We start from the raw sequence: 22,553 nt of genomic DNA, 5'->3' as shown, positions 1-22,553 counted from the left end.
CTAGCAATAAGAAATAATAGAATGTGTGCCTGAAGGGTTTTTTGGTTGGTTGGTTGGTTGTGTTGTGTGGGTTTTTTTGTGTGTGTGTTTTTATTGTTTTTGTTTGTTTGTTTGTTTTGTTGTTGTTTGTGTTTTGTTTTGTTTTGTTTTGTTTTGTTTTGCTTTAGTTTGGGCATGTCACGTTGGGTTTAGGCATAATAGAAGCCAGCTGGTCATGTCTGTGAGACTGTTATTTTGAGCCTAAAACTCATCCAGAATTCAGATGCCTCATTAGCTATATTTTCTCAATTTATAGTTGTGGTGGTTTTCATATTAATCTTTTGAGAATTGTCTACTGAATAGGAAACTCATTTACATTACATACAGCACAAAGATGCCTGATTTGCTACTCATTGGTCAGGTTCTCAGCTGATTGGGATCAGTGACTCTTAGCACTGCATATGAATTTTATTTCAAGTAGTTACTGAATAAATAATAATAATAATAAATAATAATAAAAGCTTAGGAGAAAGAGCTGGAAGCACTGCACTCTTTTTCAAAGCTTAGTACTCTAGTCAGAAGACCAAAGGTCAAATCTTGATCTTACTTTCATTCTATTTCTGTTATTGACTGCAAAGCCTCCACCTTCAGTTTGAAGGATGGAGAGTATTAAGACTTAGTAGATAAAGAACATAGCACAGGAGAGAGGAAGGAAACTTAAAATCCAGAACTGTTATTTCCTGAACATGTGCTCAAGAAATAAACTGTTACCAGAAAGTAGGCATTAACATCATCATTATTTGATGGGGGTTGGGGGTGGGGATTGCACACTTCATGTATGTTCATGATAATTCAAATTGCATTTCTGAGCCTTGGACACCTGACTTTTAGGTATGCAGGATGCATAGGTTTTGCCTCACACATACACACAGAGCTGGGAGATACGTCCCTAGCAATTAGCTCTACATTAGTACATTTTCAGTCATCTAAGAATTTTGATGTGTAATTTTCAGGTTAGTAAAGTGCTTTCTTATATGTGACGTTTAATGATGTTCTCACTGAAAATCACATCATAGTGTGCTGCTTCTTCTTCAACCAGATTTGCCAACCAATTGCAGCAACTCATCAAGGAAATTTAGGAAGGCAGTGTTTTGAGGTCTCAAAGCATTACGATGTCCAGTTTCGTATCACTAACAGCTGCTTTATCTAGCTCATAAATCAACTCAGTATGCCAACACTTAACAATGATGGAGATAATAGACAGACTTGCCAAATGCATGCAAAAAGAGGCAACGGTACTCTCTATGTATACAGAACTTTTCAATCTCTCTAAGATTTCCAATAATACCACAAGAATATTTTTGCTGAAAGTGGCTATTTTTGCCATTTTCCTTGTAGCAAAGAAACTATTGTTACTTAAATAGTTATAAATGAGAAAAGCAGATAACTTTTTTAGCTTTTGTTTATGTAGAATCATAGAATCATAGAATATCCCGAGTTGGAAGGGACCTATAAGGATCATCAAGTCCAACTCTTGGCACCACACAGGTCTACCCAAAAGTTTAGAATGTGACTAAGTGCACAGTCCAAACGCTTCTTAAAATGTAAAAAATGTAAAATCGGTGCTTGGAATTCCAATGTGTTTCCAAGTATCTGTCATGTACCACGTATGTCAAAATAATCTTCTAAGGAAAAAAAAAAAGTCTTTTCTTATTTTCTAAATTTCCATTTAAATTTCCAAATTAAATATATATATATATATGTATATATATATATATATGTTCTGCATCAGTAAAAATTATAAAAAGCTTTGGGAAAGTATTGTAAAATATATTAATACATTTCACATTCTATTCAAGATCCATTGGTAGATAACAGTATGCAGTGCTCATATTTCAGATGTATACTCATTTCTTAGTATTTCTTGATGTAACACAGTTTTCTTTTTCAATAGCTTATAGTATTAATATTGATGTTAGTAGTTAGCTCATCATAAAAAGAATCAGGTTTATAAGTAATAGAAAACTCATTATCTATTACAGCGATATTTTTTCAGTGAAGTCCCTGATGTTACACTGTTTTGAGGAAACTTAAGGTAAGTTTAGCATAACATCAGGATCAACCCTGTGATCTAGTGGGACAGAGCTTCATTTAAGCTAAAATTAAGCCATTAGCAAAGGGGCAAGGTTGAGGGCCATGAACTATGTATTTTTAATTTTCAAACTGTGAGTGGAAACTAGTTGTTTGTGGCCTTCTTAATTAAGGTAGCATTAAACTTTCAAATAAAAGAATGACACAACCAAGTGGTGATTTAGATACCTCTGTTTTACAAAATTCTTTAGCAGAAAGTATATTGTGACACCACCACCCCTCCCTTTTTTTTTTCTTTCCTCCAGCATTAAGCATCTTGGCTTCCATATTGAAGGAAAGACCAAGGCTTTTTTCAATGTCTATAAACTGTAAAAATGTCATTGTCATTGTCTCCAGTTGTAGTATCATTAGAAGATGAATTTAAAAGATGTACTGCATAGTTTCCAAGATATAGACAATAATTTTCATAATCATTCAACAAAAGTAGAAGGTATTAGGATAGATGATGATAAACATATGATCTGTTAGTATATAGTTACTTCGCTCTTTCTTGATTTGTAAACGTGATCGCAGAGGTGCAGTCACTTGGGTCTTGGTATCTGATATGGGAAAGATAACATTTGTATTGAACTGAGCTGCATAAAGAGGTCTGTGACACACTGTCAAATGCAAGATTTGTGTCTATGTGCCTTACCAAGAGAGAAATACCACTGAACAGAAGAATTAAGCTCATCATATTAGTATCAAATCCAAGGAAAAACTATACAATTTTGTATACCATGCATTGAATACTGAGGACTTCTCCCTATCTGCTGTCCGCAAAATACTAATATTCAGGTTGAAAAAGAGAATGTATAAAATAACAGATTTGCATTACACAGCACCAGGACTCCCATAATGTTATTGGAAGCTTTGCTTTTTTTTTTAATTTTTAATTTTTGTTCTTCTTAGCACTCCATCTTAATATTATCTTATACACAAAATCATGAAACTCTGACTCTTAAACACCAGAAAAACTGAACAGTTCCTTTACCCCATTTAGGCTGAACTTTAATGTAATATGAAACCAAATAAAACCCATCAGCACTATCAGAAAACAAACAAACAGACTCCCTACTTTCATGTTGTAAATAACTTCTGAATGTCAACGTGCCCTGTAGGGTTCATATTCAAAAGAGTCAGAGAGTCAAAAGACCCAGAAGAGTCATTCCATGAGATGATCCATGACTGGAAATGGATACATGGAAGGCCAAGTCGATTCTTAGAATGGTGATAACGTGAAGGCCTGAATATTTTCAAGCCGCTGACACTTCCCATTAGGTCTTGCGACACGTAATACTCAGATTCTACTATACAAGATTCTCCAAATGGCATGTTTACCTAATGACTGTCCTATTTCCCCAAAACACCAACTGAACATATGTAATAATGAATTAGTTTGTGATAAGATGCAAGAGATAAATGCTTTTGCTACAGCAAAATATTTAGGCACTACTGATTTGTAGGAAAGTAGATACTCATGAGATCTTGAGCCAAAATATATGCACTTCTGGGGAAGATCATCAAGCAACTCTGCTCTGTTACTAACTTAACTGAAGTGGGTGGGTGTGTAGGGGGGGTGTTTTTTGATTGTTTACTTTTGTGTTTTTTTTGTTGTTGTTGCTTTTGGTTTTTGGTGGTGCTGTGATATTTTTCCACAGAAAGCAAAACAATTTTGTGGATTTGTTTCTATTCCTTTTTTTATTATTATTTGTATTAAAACTGTGCTTGATGTTGCCCCTAAATGCAAGAGATAATAGGAAACGTTCAAAAAAACAATCAACCCCTCCTACTTTTTTTTTTTGCACAACCAAAACCAAAAATTATATTAAGCTAGATTGTCTGCTTTAAGCTTTCTGCTGTTTACAAGAGAATACATTTTATGCCTTTAAACAAAGCAAATCTCTCAATTTTTTTCAATTTTGATAATAGACCTAAAGGTAAATAAAATTATGTGCAATTTACCATAAAATATATGTCTTGTTAGATTTTTGTCCAGTTTTAAACACCTCAATCCATACCTTTGTCATTTCAGACTAGATCGCTACAATGATTTGTGCAGGACTATAATTTAACTCAGTTTAGAAATTTTAAAAGATTCAGAATTTTAACAACCTAAGCACCCTTCCAACGTCAAAGCAATTATTGATGTTCAGAGATCTACAATTGCTGGAATGAATGTAAACATTTTTTCTGATCTTCTGGGTGTCAAATGGCTGGGTCCTTAGCATTTGAGATGCTCCCACTTGCCTCATACAAGACAAAGATAGTTATCGTCAGCAAATCGTTCTTGACTTGGCTTTCAGACTCCATTTCAATTTGAATAAAAAGAACTAGCTTCTCCCTAGCTCTGCCAGGGAGAAAGCATTCAATTCCAAAATTTCCTTCCAGGGATTTTGGTCCAAAAGATTTTAAGTGCATTTTTATCTATAGATCTAAATAGATCTAAAGATTGACAAATTTCATCAGACACGAGGGAAAATAAACAGAAAATTATTTCAAAATGATTAAAAATAAAAATCCTCTTACCTATTTCATTTAATTCTGAAAATTATATCAGTCTTAGGGAAGCATAGCTACTTATGAAATACATGACTAGAGAGGCAGCAAATAAAATTATTTTTAAAAAAGAAGAAAAAGAAGGAAAGGAAAAGGAAAAGGAAAAGAAGAAAAAGAAAAAGAAAAAGAAAAAGAAAAAGAAAAAGAAAAAGAAAAAGAAAAAGAAAAAGAAAAAGAAAAAGAAAAAGAAAAAGAAAAAGAAAAAGAAAAAGAAAAAGAAAAAGAAAAAGAATGGAAAAGGAAAAGGAAAAATAATTTGGATAGAAAGAGTCCACAAAATGATTTAATGATTTAACAATAAGGTATAAGACAAAAAAAAAAAAAAAAAAAAAAAACTTGTCCTTCTGGATTTGAGAGTAATTCTCAAGGGTTGTGTGAGAAAACTCAACAGTTGTCATCTTGCAGCTCAGGACAGCATCTGTCTTGTAATTACTCTCACGTGAAACCTGCATTTTCTCATCATTTCACTGATTTCTCCTTAACTATATTGTTTTCAATAATTAGCTGATTCCATTTTCAACTATAGTGGTTTAACACCAGTAAGTAGCTATGCATCACCACACCACTCTCTCACTCATCCTTTTCAGAAGGACAAGGGGAGAAAATATGGTACAGAAAAATCTTATGGGTTTAGATAAATTTGTCATTGGCAAAGCAGACTCAGAGTAGGGAATATTAATGTAATATATTGCCAATTACTAACAGATTAGAGCAGTGGGAACTAAAGGCAAATTAAAAACACCTTCCACCCTCTTCCATCCCTTGCCCTAGGTGGCGCAGGGGAACAGGCAATGGGGGCTGTGGTCAGTCCCTAATGTTTTGTCTCTGCCGCTCCTTCGCAGTCACTCTCTGCCCCTGCTCCATGTGGGGTCCCTCCCACAGGATGCCGTCCTTCCCGATCTGATCCTGCGTGGCTTCCCACAGGCAGCAGCTCTTCAAGAACTGCTCCAATACAGGTACGTACCACAGGGTCCATCCGTCAGGAGCAAACTGCTCCAGCAAGGGTCCCCCATGGGCGGCAGCTGCCCGCAGACTCCCTGTTCGTGCATGGGCTCCTCTCCATGGGCTGCAGCTCGGGCCCGGGGTCTGCTCTGCGGGGGCTCTTCATGAACTGCAGCCTCCTCCAGGCCACATCCACCTGCTCCACCGGGGGCTCCTCCACGAGCTGCAGCGTGGAGATCTGCTCCGTGTGGGACCCATGGGCTGCAGGGGGACAGCCTGCTCCGCCACGGGCCTCTCCACATGCTGCAGGGGAGCTTCTGCTCCAGCACCTGTAACATCCCCTGCCCTCTTTCTGCACTAACCTTGGGGTCTGCGGGGATGTTTCTCACTCCTCTCTCCCAACTGCTGTTGCACAGCAGCAGTTTTTTCCCTTTCTTAAATATGCTCTCCCAGAGGCCTAACCATAGTTTCTCACTGGCTTGGCTCCAGCCAGCAGTAGGTCCCTTTTGGAGCCGGCTGAAGCTGGGCTCTGCTCACAGACACATACCCACGAACACACACACGTACATACACGCTACCAAAACCTCGCCACATAAACACCATATGTGGATATAACTTTGTGCCTGTTACAACAGGCAAGCATTGATTCAGGCACAGTGTCTTCACTAACAAGATAACCCAGGAAGACAAACTACCTGCCATTGGCTGAGCTTTTACTGTATGGTATCGGTAGAAAGCTGATGACAGCCTCTTTAAAACTGAATTAACAGATGATTATAGCTAATAATAAAATTTAAATCAGCTATTTATTAATTTGATGCATACATGCACATAAATTCATAAATAAAAATCAAAGCTTTTTAAAACCCTGTGATTGGTAATATTTGTAAGCAACCACTGATAAATATAGCAACCTTCCATTTTGAATTAGATCAAAAGTGAAAATTAATTCAGTAAATTAATATGGTTATAATCCATTGCCCTGTTTTGTTCAGAGAATTATGTTGGAGCATGCAACATAATTTTGGTCATCTTCTGCTTCAGTCAGGACAGTCAGGATTGCAAAGTACACCGAGAAGACATTTAATTCTTACCTCATTTAGAATGTACTTGACAGCAATTTAAGAAAAGCAGCAGGGCTTTGAAAATTATAATGAGAAAGGAAGATTATTTTCATAAATCCTCTACTGAGCACTACCACTGGGCACTCACCACTGAATTCATTTCATTGCTTTGTAACAAGTTGCCTCCACCACTGCTCTTTGAGCTATAATTACGGTAAAGTTACTACTACAATCTTTTTGTTTCAGATTTTCAGATTTTCATTTTTGAGGTTTATATTTTGATGAAATTCCTTTGTATCAGCCCACAGCTTAAGCTAATAGACTGTAACAAATCAAAATGTCATATATAATGGAAATACTGAAAATGGAATGCTGGTATGAAGCACAGCTAGTTCCATATTCACAAGTTCAGAAAGTTAATCAGCCATTCCTGAATGTGGAGAACACATCATTCTATTTCCCTTTCTACAAATACCCTCTAACCATCAAGTAGCCCCACATTTCCAATAAAACACCAAAGCATATCAGGACTTATTTGAAGAAATTCACTGATAGTGATATGCATTAGTCACCCTTGTATTGTCACTGAGCAAAATGGTTCAGCAGTCAGACTGCTACCTGCCACACAGCCATGAAAATTAAGCTGTAACAAGTGTTCCTGGAATTTCTACAATCAAAACACTCATCTTCTGGACAAAAGGGCTGCAGAATTTGATAGCTGAATTAGACGAGAGTTATGAATGCTAAGATCTGACTCAGCTTCTCATAACTTTATTATAACTAAGGACTGTGAATATGTTAATCCTCCCCAGCCCCCAACACCCACTAGTAATATCTAGATACTGAACTCTTGCCAGCTAGTGAGCAATAAAGGTAAATCAAGAAACTTGTGTTTGGGGTATGGGCTGCTCACTGCATGTCTTCTGACTCTTATCACTTTGCAGGATACATCTCATTTCAACTATTTGAATTAGGGTGTACCAGAAGGAGCTGCACTGAGGACAATCCAGTCAATCCTTTGCAAATGCGTTTGACTTTCTCTGTTATTTTTGCATTTTTTTTCTTTACAGTATTACTGCAGAACGCTCAAATAATAAACCCATTGGCCTGCATCTTCTTGCTTCAGAAATTAATTATAATAATTACAGTAGATACCTCTGTACTATTACTACCTGGTTTCCAAACTTGCCAACCCATGCTTTAGCAGTTTAATTGTTGACACATGAAGTGTCAGCAATTGTGCACAATCAAGTGCAGTGAGCAGAGGAAGGAGGCTTAACAGTAAAATTCTGTTCTAATTTATCTGAATATATCCATATTATATATGGATAATATAATATATACAATATATATTATATACAATATAATATATATATATGTTTACAGTGCAAAAGTTGGAAAATCCAACATAATAACAATAAAAGTAGTAAAAGAGACCACACACTGATCTGCAGCTATTTTAGGTTAAATGTAGTCTAATTTTTAAAAATCTCTACCAAACACATATTTTAAGGCTGTCATTGATATTTTACATCATAAATAGGATGTCTTTACCCTTAAACTGTCAAAGATAGTACGCATTCATGTATTTGTTGTAAATTCTATTTCTTGTAGAACCTTTCTTGCTACTCCTAAGAAATAGTTTTCTCTCCTTGTTTTAATTTAAATTATTCCACTAATATCACTAATCTCCTAACTCCATTTTTACAGGAGTCTACTTTGGGTAAATTTGTCTTTGGCCTTACATTAGAACAATGGTAAATTCTGTACTAAAAGTTACACATTCTTACCAATTTCTATACAGACTAGACAGAAATAAATAAGCAAACAAAACAGTCAAAACAATAAAAATAAAAATCCATAACACATTCTGTGAGGTACAACTAACTTTTTTACTTCATGAATCCTCTGTGTGAGAGCTACAAGGCTATTTTCATAAAGGAAATAATATAAATTATATTTTTTTTCACAGGAAAAACTAAAGCCTAAGAAACTTTGCATCTTATTATTCATCAGATAAAATGGACAGCCTCATCATTCTTTTTCCAGATAGTCTTAAAATATATAAACTGACAAATACTAAAATATATAAACTTAAAATATATAAACTAACATTGTGTGTGTTGTATTATTAGTAGATGGAAGCTTTTTTTCATAAGAAGACGCATTTATAGCCAAAAGTACATACTTGATCTATCTGCAGCAATATCTCAGCACTTAGGTATGTCTGTAGTTTGGAAACAGACAATACTTGGAAATGGTAGTGGCAAGAGGTGCAATTTTTCTCCTGTCTTATTCCAATGAAAATCAAAATGCACCGCTCCAAAATATCCCAGCAATTGGAAATTTGAATGAACAGGTTTAATGGTTGCATTTCACACAAATATTGCTGTTCTCTCTAGAGATAACTACAGCTAGTGCTCTTCATCAGATAAACTGGTCACTTAAAATGTGAACTTGCCTTTTTCAGCTGTACCCCTTGAATGAATAACACAGATGAATCACAGAACTGCAGTTCCTTCAAATGTCCTGGCAATTTTATTCCAGCAGCTGTTTTGAAGACAGACTAACTACTATAAAAAGAATTCAAATTAGTTATCTGCAATTATACAAAAGGTTAATACGCTAGTTTAGATTCTTTAAAAATATATAATAATATGATAGGCAGCATTTTTAGTACATTACAATAATCCTTTTCTACTATAATTCTGTGACAGTTGCCTGTTTAGTTCTTTCTTTTATTCCCTCTAGATAAATTTCCCTGTGGTTCCAGAATTTTGCCTGTGACCAATCATTCAGATAGCTGTGTGAAAACCCATCTTATTTATTCCTTCTTCTTAAAAGATTTTAAAAGATTTTAAATACTATTGTAATTCTGTGAGGAGCTTCAACAAGTAGAAAATTAGTACTATATTCCGAGAAGGAAATCGAGAATGCTTAGAAAAATGCTCTGTGAAATGCCAAGATTTGAGATTGACTGATCTTTCTGTTAAAAAAAGAAAATATATGTATATGTATGTATATATATATATATGAGCTGAAGCACTTCTGGCTCTGCCACAGCTGCTCTTAGTGAATGCAGAGAAAACAGAGTGAGTAAAATTTTGTCTCAGTGAAATCAAAGGGAATCTGCTATTAATGTCAGTGATGCCAGAATATCACTGTTTATGTTCTGGCTTTCTATCAATACAATGAGGGTAATAACAGTGTATTTCCCACTCTATTTGATTAGATTGTTAGTTCTTCAACATAAGAATAGTTTCTCACTACACACATCATAACGCACTGAGCTTGATTAAAGCTTCTGGCGCTACCTTAATGGATAGAGTTCAAAGTTTAAAAAGACAGGCAAGTGGAATGCATTTTAGTGAACTTCAAAAAGACTATTCTTTGAATTTGTTTAGTAGTACACATTCACCATAACAACAAAATACGTCTTTGCATGGAGAGCAAAAAATCAAGTATTATTCAGTGCACACTTTCTACACGTTTGCCCTTAGTCAAAGCCCTTTGATATATATATGCTATGCCTTTGTATTTCCAGTGAATCCTGAAAACAAACAAATAAAACTATTTATTTCATGGAGATTCTAGAATGGTTACAGATCTGTTATTTAGAAACAGATCTTTTTTTTTATTATTTAGTTAAAAAAATACAAGTACCAAGGCTTACAATAGTACATCACAATGCGTATCACAAAATACTGCAGAAATTTATAGAACTGTAGAAAACAATATACTACTCAAGATTATTCAGCCATTCTCACAAGTTCTCGCAGAAAATATTATAGAGACAGACACTCATTTTGATAATACATCACCAAACAACTGATAATTTACTTGGAACAATGGCTAGACCTAAACGATTACATCATTAGCATTTTTGAAATCCAAAATAATGTACTTCCAGAAACAACCAATTACTTCCCTACTGCAAATAAATACTGAAATTCAGTTTACTGTTCTTGTTTTTCTTTTGGAAGATGTTCTTTCTCCTCCCATGTTTGGGTATAAATGCCTAATGATAATGCTTAATAGAAGTGCACTGGCTAACATCAGAGCAGCTGCAAGTCATTTTACAGTGGTAGCAGGACCATACATTCTAGGCCAGCAAAAGCTTATAAACATATTGCTTCTTATGAGATAGATAGATATCCTCTGATGTCATTTGGTATTTGATACCTTTCCTTCTCTTATTATATGTTGCTGTTACTAACAGATTGATGATACTTGTCAGAGTGTAAATATTGTGTTCTGCCTCTATGTCTGATTTTGGCTTTTATTGCCAGATCCTTCCCAGGAATTGTGTGTTATTGCTGTATAGATGGCTTTCAAGGAAGGGATTAAGTTAAATGATCCATAAAGTCCCTTCCAGTCCAATGCATTGTAGTTTTAGTTTTAGAAAAAAATAAAAAAATAAAAAAATAAATCAATTGTGGTAACAGCTATATCAGGTTTCTGCCTGGGATATCTACTCTGTATAATGCAATCTGGTAATAATCAGGCTTACAGAATATTAGGAGAGTGAAGATAAGTACAATTGGACTTGTACTATTGTCCTGGTTTCAGTTAGGACAGAATTAATTTTCCTCCTAGTAGCTGGTAGGGTGCTATGTTTTGGATTAGGATGACAAGAGTGCTGATAACATGCTGATGTTTTAATTGTTGCAGAGCAGTGCTTACACCAAGCCAAGGACTTTTCGGCTTCTCGCTCTGTCCTGCCAGCGAGCAGGCTGGGGGTGCAGCAGGAGCTGGGAGGGGACAGACCCAGGACAGCTGACCCAAACTGGCCAAAGGGGTATTCCATACCATCTGACGTCATGCTAAACAATATATAGGGGTGGCTGGCCGGGGTGGGGGGCCGGCTGCTCGGGGATAGGCTGGGCATCGGTCAGCGGGTGGTGAGCAATTGCATTGTACATCACTTGTTTCGTACACATTATTATTATTATTATTATTATTATTATTATTTTCCTGTCTTAATAAACTGTCTTTATCTCAGCCTACAGGCTTCATTTTCGTGCTTCTCTCCCCCATCCCAGAGAGGGAGGGGGGAGGGTGAGCGAACAGCTGTGTGGTGTTTAGCTGCCAGCTGGGTTAAACCACAACAACTATATATATATGAAGATGTGTTAAATGTGCTTTACACACACAGCATGTATGTGCTGTTATTTTGACTGATTTCTGGTCATATGCTACCCAGATACCGAGAAATCCTGGAAAAAATCTAGAAAAAGAAACTTATCTAAAAGATAAGAAATCCTTCTGGGCCTGCTTACCCACTTCACGGGTCACCTACTGGCTGGTCCAGCCTGAAGATTGCTGCACACACACAGCACTCACATGTGGGAGTGTGGCCATGGGGGTCGGACAAGCCCCATGGTTGGTGATAACATCGGACCCTTAATGATGAGGCCATGAGGAATGTAAAGAGTTTAGAAGGAACAAAGAAGGGTGATTTAGGAGATGCCTTGCTGTCTTGGACTGCTTGTTCTCCAGCCAGTGAAGACATGGAAGGTGGTGGGTGTTTGCTGTTGCCAGGCAAAGTTGTTGACCAATGAATAGTTAGTGGAAAAGTACGGCTGTAGAGCGATTGGTATAAGAAGGGTGCCTGTCCTCAGTAAAGTGAGAGCTGAAGTTATGTCCTCGATAGGAGTTGAAGTTATTGTCATCAGTAAAGTAATAGCAGTTACTGATCCTCAAAGAACCCTGGTGTCTGTGTGGTAATTATGCAACACTCACAGGCTCGTCCCTCACGCACACAGCATTCACAGGTCCCACCACTAGGTGTACCAGCATGGCCCTCCTGCCCGCCTGATACCCCGGCCTGGATCCAAGGTGCCCACTACTCACTGCCTGGTCCAGCTTAAAGTTTCCTGGTAAACAGGCACACCCCAGGCATACCAGGCTGGGGAAGATATCTGGGGAAGATACAGACACGTGGCCCCGTCCAGCAGCCAGCACAAGGCACAGGGGCTGCAACCTGTGGCCCTGCTCCAGTCGCTGGTGTGGAGCCTGCAGTAGACTCACCCACGCCGCACTTCCCCCCCCCGCCCCGGTAGCTGGTTTGGGAACACAGACCGCCTCCACCCCGTGGCTGGGAGCAGAAGTATCGGATGCTAGGACCCCAGTTGCTCCAGCTGCTGTGACATTATTTTTCTTTTATTTGTATATTATGTGGTGCAATTATATTTTTAACAAAACCAACTGCAGCCAAGATTATGCCATGTTTGTGTTTCATTAATAATTGCAGACTTGACTAGCTATTTAAGTTAGAAAGGAATGATCTTTGTGAATTTCTACAGTGTGGTGTGTTATCAAATTCTGGGCATCTCAGAAAAAAAAAAAAGAAAAAAAAAAAGAAAAAGAGAAACCCTAGACACTCTCAGGTAGTCTTCTACTATAGAATTAATTAAACTAGACACAGGTGCAGTGCAGCACTCTGTAACAGCATTTCTTCACCTTTCAAATTTATTCTGTACACTTAGAGAAGAACAAAATAAAGTGACCTCCTCTGAATCTCTGAATTACCCAGCTGAAAAGTTGCTGTTTTGTTTTAAGACAGAAAAAGAAATTCAGGTTCATTTCAGCACCTTTGAAAAAGAGGCTATTGCAAAAGTCATGCTTAAATAAGAATTTTTAAGCTTAATTTTAAATATCTAGATTGGAGAGTCTGGCCTATGCACAGAATGGTGAGGTATTACTATGTTGTATTAAAATATTTTTCAGGTATCACTTGAAATGTAATAACTACGATGAAATAGTAGTGAATGACATTCACTACTATTTCAGTGAATGACAACGTAAAAAATCACAGAATCACAGAATTGTAGGGGTTGGAAGGGACCTCGAAAGATCATTTGGTCCAACCCCCCTGCCAAAGCAGGTTCCCTAGAGCAAATTGCGCACGTACACATCCAGACAGGTCTTGAATATCTCCAGAGGAGACTCCACAACCTCCCTGGGCAGCTTGTTCCAGTGCTCCGTCACCCTCACTGTGAAGAAGTTCTTTCTCATATTGGTTTAGAACTTCCTGTGCTCCATTTTGTGGCTATTGCCCCTTGTCCTGTCCCCACAAACCACTGAAAAGAGGTTGGCCATATCCCTTTGTCTCCCACACTTCAGGTATTTATAAACATTGATGAGATCCCCTCTCAGTCTTCTTTTCTCAAGGCTGAACAGACCCAGGTCTCTCAGCCTTTCCTCATAGGGGAGACGCTCCAGGACCCATATCATCTTTGTGGCCCTCCACTGGACTCTTTCCAGGAGATCCCTGTCTTTTTTGTACCGGGAAGCCCAGAACTGGACACAGTACTCCAGGTGAGGCCTGACCAGGGCAGAGTAGAGGGGGAGGATCACGTCCCTTGACCTGCTGGCCACGCTCCTTTTTATGCACCCCAGGATCCCATTGGTCCTCTTGGCCATGAGGGCACACTGCTGGCTCATGGCCAACCTGTCATCCACCAGGACCCCCAGGTCCTTCTCCACAGAGCTCCTCTCTAGCAGGTCGTCCCCCAGCCCGTACTGATACATGCAGTTGTTCCTTCCCGGGTGCAGGACTCTACACTTGCTTTTGTTAAACCTCATTTGATTTCTTCCTGCCCAGCTCTCCAGCCTGTCCAGGTCTCACTGAATGGCATCACAGCCTTCTGGCATGTCAGCCACTCCTCCCAGCTTTGTATCATCAGTGTACTTGCTGAGGGTGGACACTATTCCCTCATCAAGGTAGTTGATAAAGATGCTGAACAAGACTGGACCCAGCACCGACCCCTGGGGAACACTGCTAGTCACAGGTCTCCAGCTGGACTCTGTGCTGCTGATCACCACCCTCTGAGCTCAGCCAGTCAGCCAGTTCTCAACCTACTTTACTGTCCACTCATCTACCCCACACTTTCTCAGCTTGCTAGCAGAATGTCATGGGAGACAGTACCAAAAGCCTTGCTGAAGTCAAGGTAGATGACATCCACTGCTCTCCACCCATCTACCCAGCTGGTGATGATCATAGAAGGCAATGAAGTTGGTCAAGAATGATTTCCTCTTGGTGAATCCATGCTGACTACTCCTCATAAACTTCTTCTCTTCCAATTGCTTGAAGATGGCATCCAGAACAAGCTGTTCCAACACCTTTCCAGGGACAGAGGTGAGACTGACTGGCCTGTAGTTTCCCAGATCCTCCTTGCCCTTTTTAAAGGCTGGAGTGACATTGGCCATCCTCCAGTCCTCAGGCATCTCTCCTGTTCTCGAAGACCTGTCAAAGATGATAGAGAGTGGTTTGGCAATCACCTCTGCCAGCTCACTCAGCATACGTGGATGCATTCCATCAGGGCCCATGGATTTGTGTGCGGTCATCTCACTCAGACGCTCCTGAACCACTCCCTTCTCAACCAGAGGGGAGCTCTTCATTTCCCAGACTCTTTCTCCTCCCTCCAGGGTCCAGGAGTCCCAAGGGGGAGTCTTTGAAGCAAAGACTGAAGCAAAGAAGGCATTCAGTATCTCCGCCTTCTCAGCATCCCCCATTACCAGGATACCCCCCTCATTCACCAGGGGACCCACATTATCCCTAGTCTTCCTTTTACTGTTTACATACTTAAAAAAAAAAAAAAGAAAACAAAACAAAACAAAACAAAAAAAACGTATTATCCTTTATCTCCTTTGACAGCTTCATCTTCAGGTGGGCTTTAGCCTTCCTCGTTGCATCTCTGCAGGCCCTGACAGCACTCTTATACTCCTCCCAAGGAGACAGGCCCATTTTCCACGTTTCATAGCCCTTCTTCTTCCTTTTGATCTTGTCGATGAGCTCCTTGCTCATCCACGCAGGTCTTCTGCCCCCCTTCCCTCATTTCCTACTCTTAGGAATACACCGATCCTGAACTTGGAAGAAGTGCTGTTTAAACGTTGCCCAGCTCTCATAAGCACCTTTACCTTCTAGCAAACTAGACCATGCAATACCCCCAAGTAGGTCCTGGAAGAGGTCAAAGTTGGCTCTCCAAAAGTCCAGGGTAGCAATCCTACTTTTTGCCTTCCTTCTTCCACCAAGTTCCATCTTGAACTCCACCATCTCATGATCGCTGCATCCCAAGCTGCCCCCAACGTTCACATCCCTAACAAGCCCATCCCTGTTGGTAAGAACAAGGTCCAGAAGCACCCCCCACCTCATCAGCTCCTCCATCACCTGCATCAGAAAATTATCTTCAACGCATTATAGGAACCATTTGTACTGTGCGTGCTTGGCCAAGTTGCTTACCCAACAGATGTCTGGATGATTAATGTCCCCCATGAGAACCAGCATCCAGGATCGCGAGGCTACTTCCAGGTGCTTGTAGAAGGCCTCATTGACCTCTTCCACCTGATCTGGTGACCTGTGGTACACCTCCACAACAGTGTCACCCATAGCAGCCCACCCCTTAATTCTCACCCACAAGCTCTCCACTCATTCTTTACGCTCCCCCAGGTGGAGCTGGGTACATTCTAATTGCTCCTTCACATAAAGGGCAACTCCTCCCCCTCGTTTCCCCAGCCTGTCTTTCCTATGAAGGACATAGCCCTCCATGACAGCATTCCAGTCATGCGAGCCGTCCCACCACGTCTCCGTGATCACAATGAGATCGTGGCCCTGCAACCATACACAGTTCTCGAGCTCATCCTGTTTATTTCCCATGCTTCGTGCATTGGTATACAGGCACTTTAGGGAAGCAGCAGGCGCAGTTACCCCTAGAGGGATGCAAGAAGATTCTGGACGGGGTATCGGGAACATGACCTTCTCTGAGGAGCCCTCGGATGACCCTATGGCACAACTCAGGGGGGTTTCCCTACTATCTTCAACAGTGACAGCAGTGACAACATCCCCCAGCCCTTCTCTGTCACATTTAACTCCCCTCCCTTCCCCCGTCGAACCTAGTTTAAAGCCCTGGTAATCAGTCCAGAGAGCTTGCTCCCCAATGCACTTGTGCCCCACTTGCTGAGTCAGAGTCCATCAGCAGCCCACATCAGCTTCTCAAAGGCCTGCCCAAGATCAAAATCCCCAAAGCCTTGGTCTAGACACCACCCCCTCAGCCAGTCATTTACCTGTCCCATTTTCCTCCTTCTTTCTGGGTCCTGGTCACGCATCGGGAAGACAGAGAATGCTACCTGCACCCCTGATTCCTTCAACATCCTTCCAAGGGATGCAAAGTCTTTTTTAATGTTACTCATTTTCCTTGTTTCAGCTTCCCGGGACCCAGCCTGAATGATGATAAGAGGATAATAGTCCTCTGGTTTAATGAGCTGCAGCAGAGCCTTCCTAACGTCTCTGACATGTGTTCCAGGAATACAACACACCTCTCTGGAGAGGTTATCCAGACAGCAAACAGGAGCCTCGGTGCCCCCCAGCAAGGAGTCACCCATCACTAAGATTCTCCGCGCTTTTTTTGTGGCACTGGTTTGGATGATGTGCCCCATCCAGCCCTGCTCCCTGTGCTTGGTACTTCCCTCAACATTGACATGCTTCACAGGGCCTGTGTTCCTACTGCTCTCCAGACGCTCATCCTTTTCCTGCCCGAGAGCCTCGAATCTATTACCCAGGGACACCGTGGGGGTTGGTGGCATCATGAGTGTTGGGGGCAGATGCCTCCTTCTGCTTCAAGCAGAGATGAGGGTCCAGCCCCTTTCCTCTCGTGGGCTGTCAAGCCCTCTGTTCTGCAGGTGAGCAGCTGAATCAGCTGCTACTCTTTGCAGGGACTTAGAGGGGGCTGCTGGACTTCAGTAAGGGTAGGTTGACACCTCCTATCTGTCTCCCTCAGAGACTCCCAGGAGCCCCTCAGGCTGCCGATTTCTTGCTGCAGCTCAGCCATCTGCTCAAGCAGTTCCTTGAGCACGGCACACCTGTACCCACGACAGCCCTCTCTTCCCTCAGGACAGTCAGGGGGTTGAGTAAAAACTAAAAATAATGTTTACAGAGAAACAACATTTCTTTCTTACAGGTGTTTTCTTATTAGCTATCACCTCTGAGTCTTATCCTTAAAAAAAGATCTCCTGTGGTAAACGATGTATATAATGTCTCACACTGAAATAGCCTCAGAGTGTGTCCACACATGCCAAGAAATAAGAATTTTACTGACTGCAGCCACAAACTTATTTATATTTAATAACCAAATACTAAACATGAGATTAAATTACTAAAATTACAAAGACTAGAAGCCATCCATTAATTTGTCAATCGTCTGACTCTCCCTGCACTTCTGAAAGGATAAAGCAAAATTCAAATCGCACTTTAGTCTGCATCAGTCCCTATCAGTTATTCACAACACAAGTATTACTTACCTTCTCAGAGTGAATCTCATTCTCATATGAGTTTAACAGTACTGAAAATCATAAATATCTGTAATGAAGGTATGAGTTTCAAGACACTTTACAACTTTCTTCCCTTCCTTTAGGCAACTTTTATCAACATACCTATATTACATATCCACTGAAGCCGAAGCCAAAACAAAAACCTTTGACTCCAGTTAAACCATTGGTTACAAATTCCTAGAATCAGTGTTAAAACTGTCATAATATTTCAGCATTAAACAACTTTTTTTTTTTTTTTTTTGTAAGAAGGAGTGGTGGTAGTTAGAAAATGCTAATTTATCTAATGTAAACTTCATTGTAAGAATACATCAGATATGAAAGCCAACTTACTGAAAAAGAATCTCTGGATCCAAGTCTAAAGCCTAAAGGAAAGACAGTGAGATAAGATGCATGATTGCTCTTCTGATATAAAATATCAAGGCCCTTAGTTAACAATTAATCCACAATGCAAGTTAACTAACTGCCTAATGATTGGACATATGACTATATGGAGGTAGTGTGCCTTTTTCTATTTGTTTTATTATTATTTTTCATTATCTACTCTCTCCTGATACTATTCATTTTCTTTAAGTGATATTTCAAATAAAATTCAATTTGAATTTTCTCTCTTTAACATGGCTAGATCATAGAATCATAGAATATCCCAAGTTGGAAGGGACCCACAAGGATCATCAAGTCCAACTACTGGCTCCACACAGATCTACCCCAAAATTCAGACCATATAACTAAGAGCACAGTCCAAATGCTTCTTAAACACTGACAGGCTTGGTGTCATGACTACGTCCCTGGGGAGCCTGTTCCAGTGCTTCCCTCTTAGTGAAGAAACTTTTCCTGATATCCGACCTGAACTTCCCCTGTCACAACTTCATGACATTCCCTTGGGTCCTGTTGCTGTCACCAGAGAGGGTATCAACACCTGCCGCGCCGCTCCCCCCTTGTGAGGGAGCTGTAGACCACCATGATGTCTCCCCTCAGCCTCCTCTTTTCCAGGCTGAATAGACAAAGTGGCCGCAGTCACTCCTTGTATGTCTTTCCTCTAGGCCCTTCACCATCTCTGTAGCCCTTTTCTGGACACTTTCCAATAGTTTCACAACCTTTTTGTACTGTGGTGCCCAGAACTGCACACAGTACTCGAGGTGAGGCTTCACGAGCACAGAGTAGAGCGGGACAATCACTTCCCTCAACTGACTAGCAATGCCGTGCTTGATACACCACAGGATACAGTTTGCCCTCCTGGCTGCCAGGGCACACTGCTGGCTCATATTCAACTTGCTATCAACCAAAACCCCTGGATCCCTCTCTGGGGGGCTGCTCTCCAGATTCTCATCGCCCGGTCTGTACATATAGCCAGGGTTTCCCCTTACCAGCTGCAGGACCCAGCACTTGCTCTTGTTAAACTTCATTTTGTTGGTGATTGCCTAGCTCTCCAATTGGTCCAGATCTCTCTGCAAGGCCTTTCCACCCTCAACAGAGTCAACAGCTCCTCCCAGTTTAGTATCATCAGCAAATTTACTCAAAACTCCTTCTAGTCCTACATACAAGTTGTTTATGAAACTATTGGAAAGAACTGTCCCTAAAATGGAGCCCTGGGGGACCCCACTGGTGACTGGCCACCAGCCTGTTGTAACCCCATTTACTATAACCCTTTGAGTCCTACCTGTCAGCCAATTATTCACCCATCATATGATATTTTTATCTAGCTTTATGCTGGACATTTTGTCCAGTAGGATCCTATGAGAAACTGTATCGAAAGCTTTTTCTGAAATCCAGAAAGATTACAACCACTGGCTTCCCTTGATCACCAAGATGGGTGATCACATCATAAAAGGAAATCCAAATTTTTAAGCAGGTCCTACCCCTTGTGAACCCATGTTGGCTGTGACCTATGACTGCATTGTCCCCCAGGTGTGTTTCAATAATTCCCAGGACAATTTTCTCCATAATTTTACCAGGCACTGACGTGAGACTGACAGGCCTGTAGTTACCAGGGTCTTCTTTCTTGCCCTTCTTGAAAATTGGCACAGGATTTGCCAGCTTCCAGTCACTGGGACCTCTCTATATTCCCAAGACCATTGAAAAGTAATTGAGATATGATGTCAGCCAGCTCTCCGAGCACCCTGGGATAAATCCTGGGCGGACCCATGGACTTGTATTGTTTCAGGTGGAGCAGCAAATCCTGCATACTTTCAGGGTTCGCTGGGAGTTTATCATTCCCACTGTCACAGTCCTTCAGCTCAGGGCACCCGGCATCACAAAGCCCATCATCAGCGTTGAAGACAGAGGCAAAGAATATATTAAATGTCTCTGCTTTGTCTATGTCCTTGTCTGTGAGGTGACCATCCCCATCAAGCAGTAGACCTATGTTTTCTCTGGTTCTGCTTTTTCTGTTCACATATTTAAAAAAGACCTTTTTATTGTCTCCCACAGTCCTGGCTAGTTTCAACTCTAATTGGGCTTTGGCCGCAAAAATTTTCTCCCTACAAAGGGGAACAGCATCCCTGTAGTCCTTCCACATTGCCTGACCCTGTTTCCAGCAGCCATACACTTTCTTTTTCTGCCTAACCTCCAGAAGAAGATCTCTGGTTAGCCAAGCTGGCCTTCTGCCCTGCCTTGACTTCTGATATTTTGGAATTGCTCGATCTTATGCCTTTAGGAAGCAGTGCTTAAAGACTGGCCAGCACTGATGGATTCCAATGCCTTCAAAAGCAGTTTCTCCGCCGGACCTTGCTAACTAGTACCCTGAGCAGCCTGAAGTCTGCTCTCCCCATATCCAGGGCTAAAGTTTTGGTGGCAGTTTTCCTCCTGTCATGAAAAATTTTACTCAACCTCTTCATGTCACTATGACCAAGACAGCTGCCAATTGCCACATCCCCCACAAGACCCTCTCTGTTCTCCAGCAGCAGATCTAGGAGGGCACCTTTCCTAGTTGGCTCCCTTACCACCTGCACCAAGAAGTTATCATCAAGGTGCTTTAGGAACCTCCTGGACCTGCTTGTGTCAGCTGTGTGATATTCCCAGTTAACATCTGGCAAGTTGAAGTCTCCCATTAGGACAAGGGCAGTTGATCTTGAGGTAACTCTTAGTTCCTCAAAGAATAATTCATCAGTGTCGTCATCCTGGCTGGGTGGTCTGTAACAGACTCCCAGAACAACATCCCCTTTATTTGTTTGTCCCTTAATCCTTACCCAGAGGCTTTCAACTTTGTCATCACCAACTGCAAGGTCCACGCAGTCCAGACCCTCTTTTACATACAGCACCACCACCCCACCTCACCTGCCCTGCCTGACCCTCCTGAAGAGCCTGTAACCATCTACTGCAATTACAGAACCATCCTTTTTTGTAGTTTAGTGAATGACCATCACCAACAGGAAATGAAAGTAGAGACACTCAGTTTTGTGTTATCTGCCTGATTTTTTCTTATTCAGTTTTCATTTTTCCCCTGAAAAGTTTTAGTTTCACACTTCCAAAGAAAAGGAGCACTTCTTAAATTTCAAAGTTTAGTAGATGGAAAATATACTGCATGCCCAGAATTAATAATAATTATTAATTATTTTGAAAAACCACTCAAATTTCAAATGCAGGGCATTTTAAGATATAAGAATTTTGACATTTGAAACTGCTTTATCAGTTCTGCATTCAGTTTTCAAAAGCAGCTTCAGTTTCTTTTCCATTATTTCATTTGACTAAATGATATTTTACTTAATTCGTTTGCTTAAATGCAGTATAATCTTTTTGTTTCTTCTACTAGGTAGAACAGGATGAAATAAGTGCAAACAGTGGAAGCTCTAATGCTTTATAGTTTGTTGGGAGCACAGGAAAATCTTTTCCAATAGACATGTGTGTGCACGTTTGTCACAACACAAGAAAAATATCCTGCAAATCAACAACAGAGGTTATTCGTTGTCAAGATATTACTAACAAGATGAAAATGTTTAGCTGGTATACATTGGAAAAGAGTAAAAAAGTATCATTACTTTGTGAAGGGCCTTAAAACTTTCTCTTATGTCTCACTTTTCATGCTGAGCCCAAATTCCCATGGATTTGTCTCTGGAAGTTTGGGGATAAAGAGGGAAATCCCCACTGAGGACATCCCCGCTATACGGACATATACTTCCTCTTCCACTGTGTGCTTCTGGTATATGTTTCGTTCTGCTATGTTAGTGTGCTGGGCTTCATTCTAGCATGTGCATCATCTGCAATTAGAAAAAAGAAAAAAAAAAGAAAGAAAAAAAGATGTAAGACTCAAGAAGATTTTACTCAGGACTACAAAGCTCTGCTGGGGATGGACCCCACAGTCACCAAGGAAAGAGCCAGCGCTGACTACATTTAAGTGTGTGAATAAGAAGGTATCACTATTTTTTTTTTTTTCTACAGAAATTCACAGAAAACTGACTTGTATAGAATATAATGAACCACTTGCAGAAAACAGGTATTCATTTGGTTTCGATAATGTGAAGTTAATGCATAGTGTGATACTTATTCTGTCACTTTCTCATCATACAGAACTAACAGGTATATAGAGATTATATCAATGCCATTATTTGATGTAGC

General features: G+C 40.4%; 1 long non-coding RNA gene across 1 annotated transcript in view; it reads right to left on the bottom strand.

Annotated features, from left to right (window-relative positions):
- Positions 1 to 1,874: 1,874 nt before the first annotated feature.
- Positions 1,875 to 22,553, bottom strand: part of LOC310885938 — a 38,147-nt gene continuing 17,468 nt past the window's right edge. Inside the window, exon 4 of the long non-coding RNA XR_014575035.1 lies at positions 1,875 to 22,195. This is a non-coding gene — a long non-coding RNA (uncharacterized lncRNA). The remainder of the gene's footprint in view (positions 22,196 to 22,553) is intronic.

Source organism: Anser anser, assembly GCF_964211835.1.
Source record: "Anser anser genome assembly, chromosome: 1".
Classification (NCBI taxonomy): Eukaryota; Metazoa; Chordata; class Aves; order Anseriformes; family Anatidae; genus Anser; species Anser anser.
This window is presented reverse-complemented; position numbering and strand designations above follow the sequence as displayed.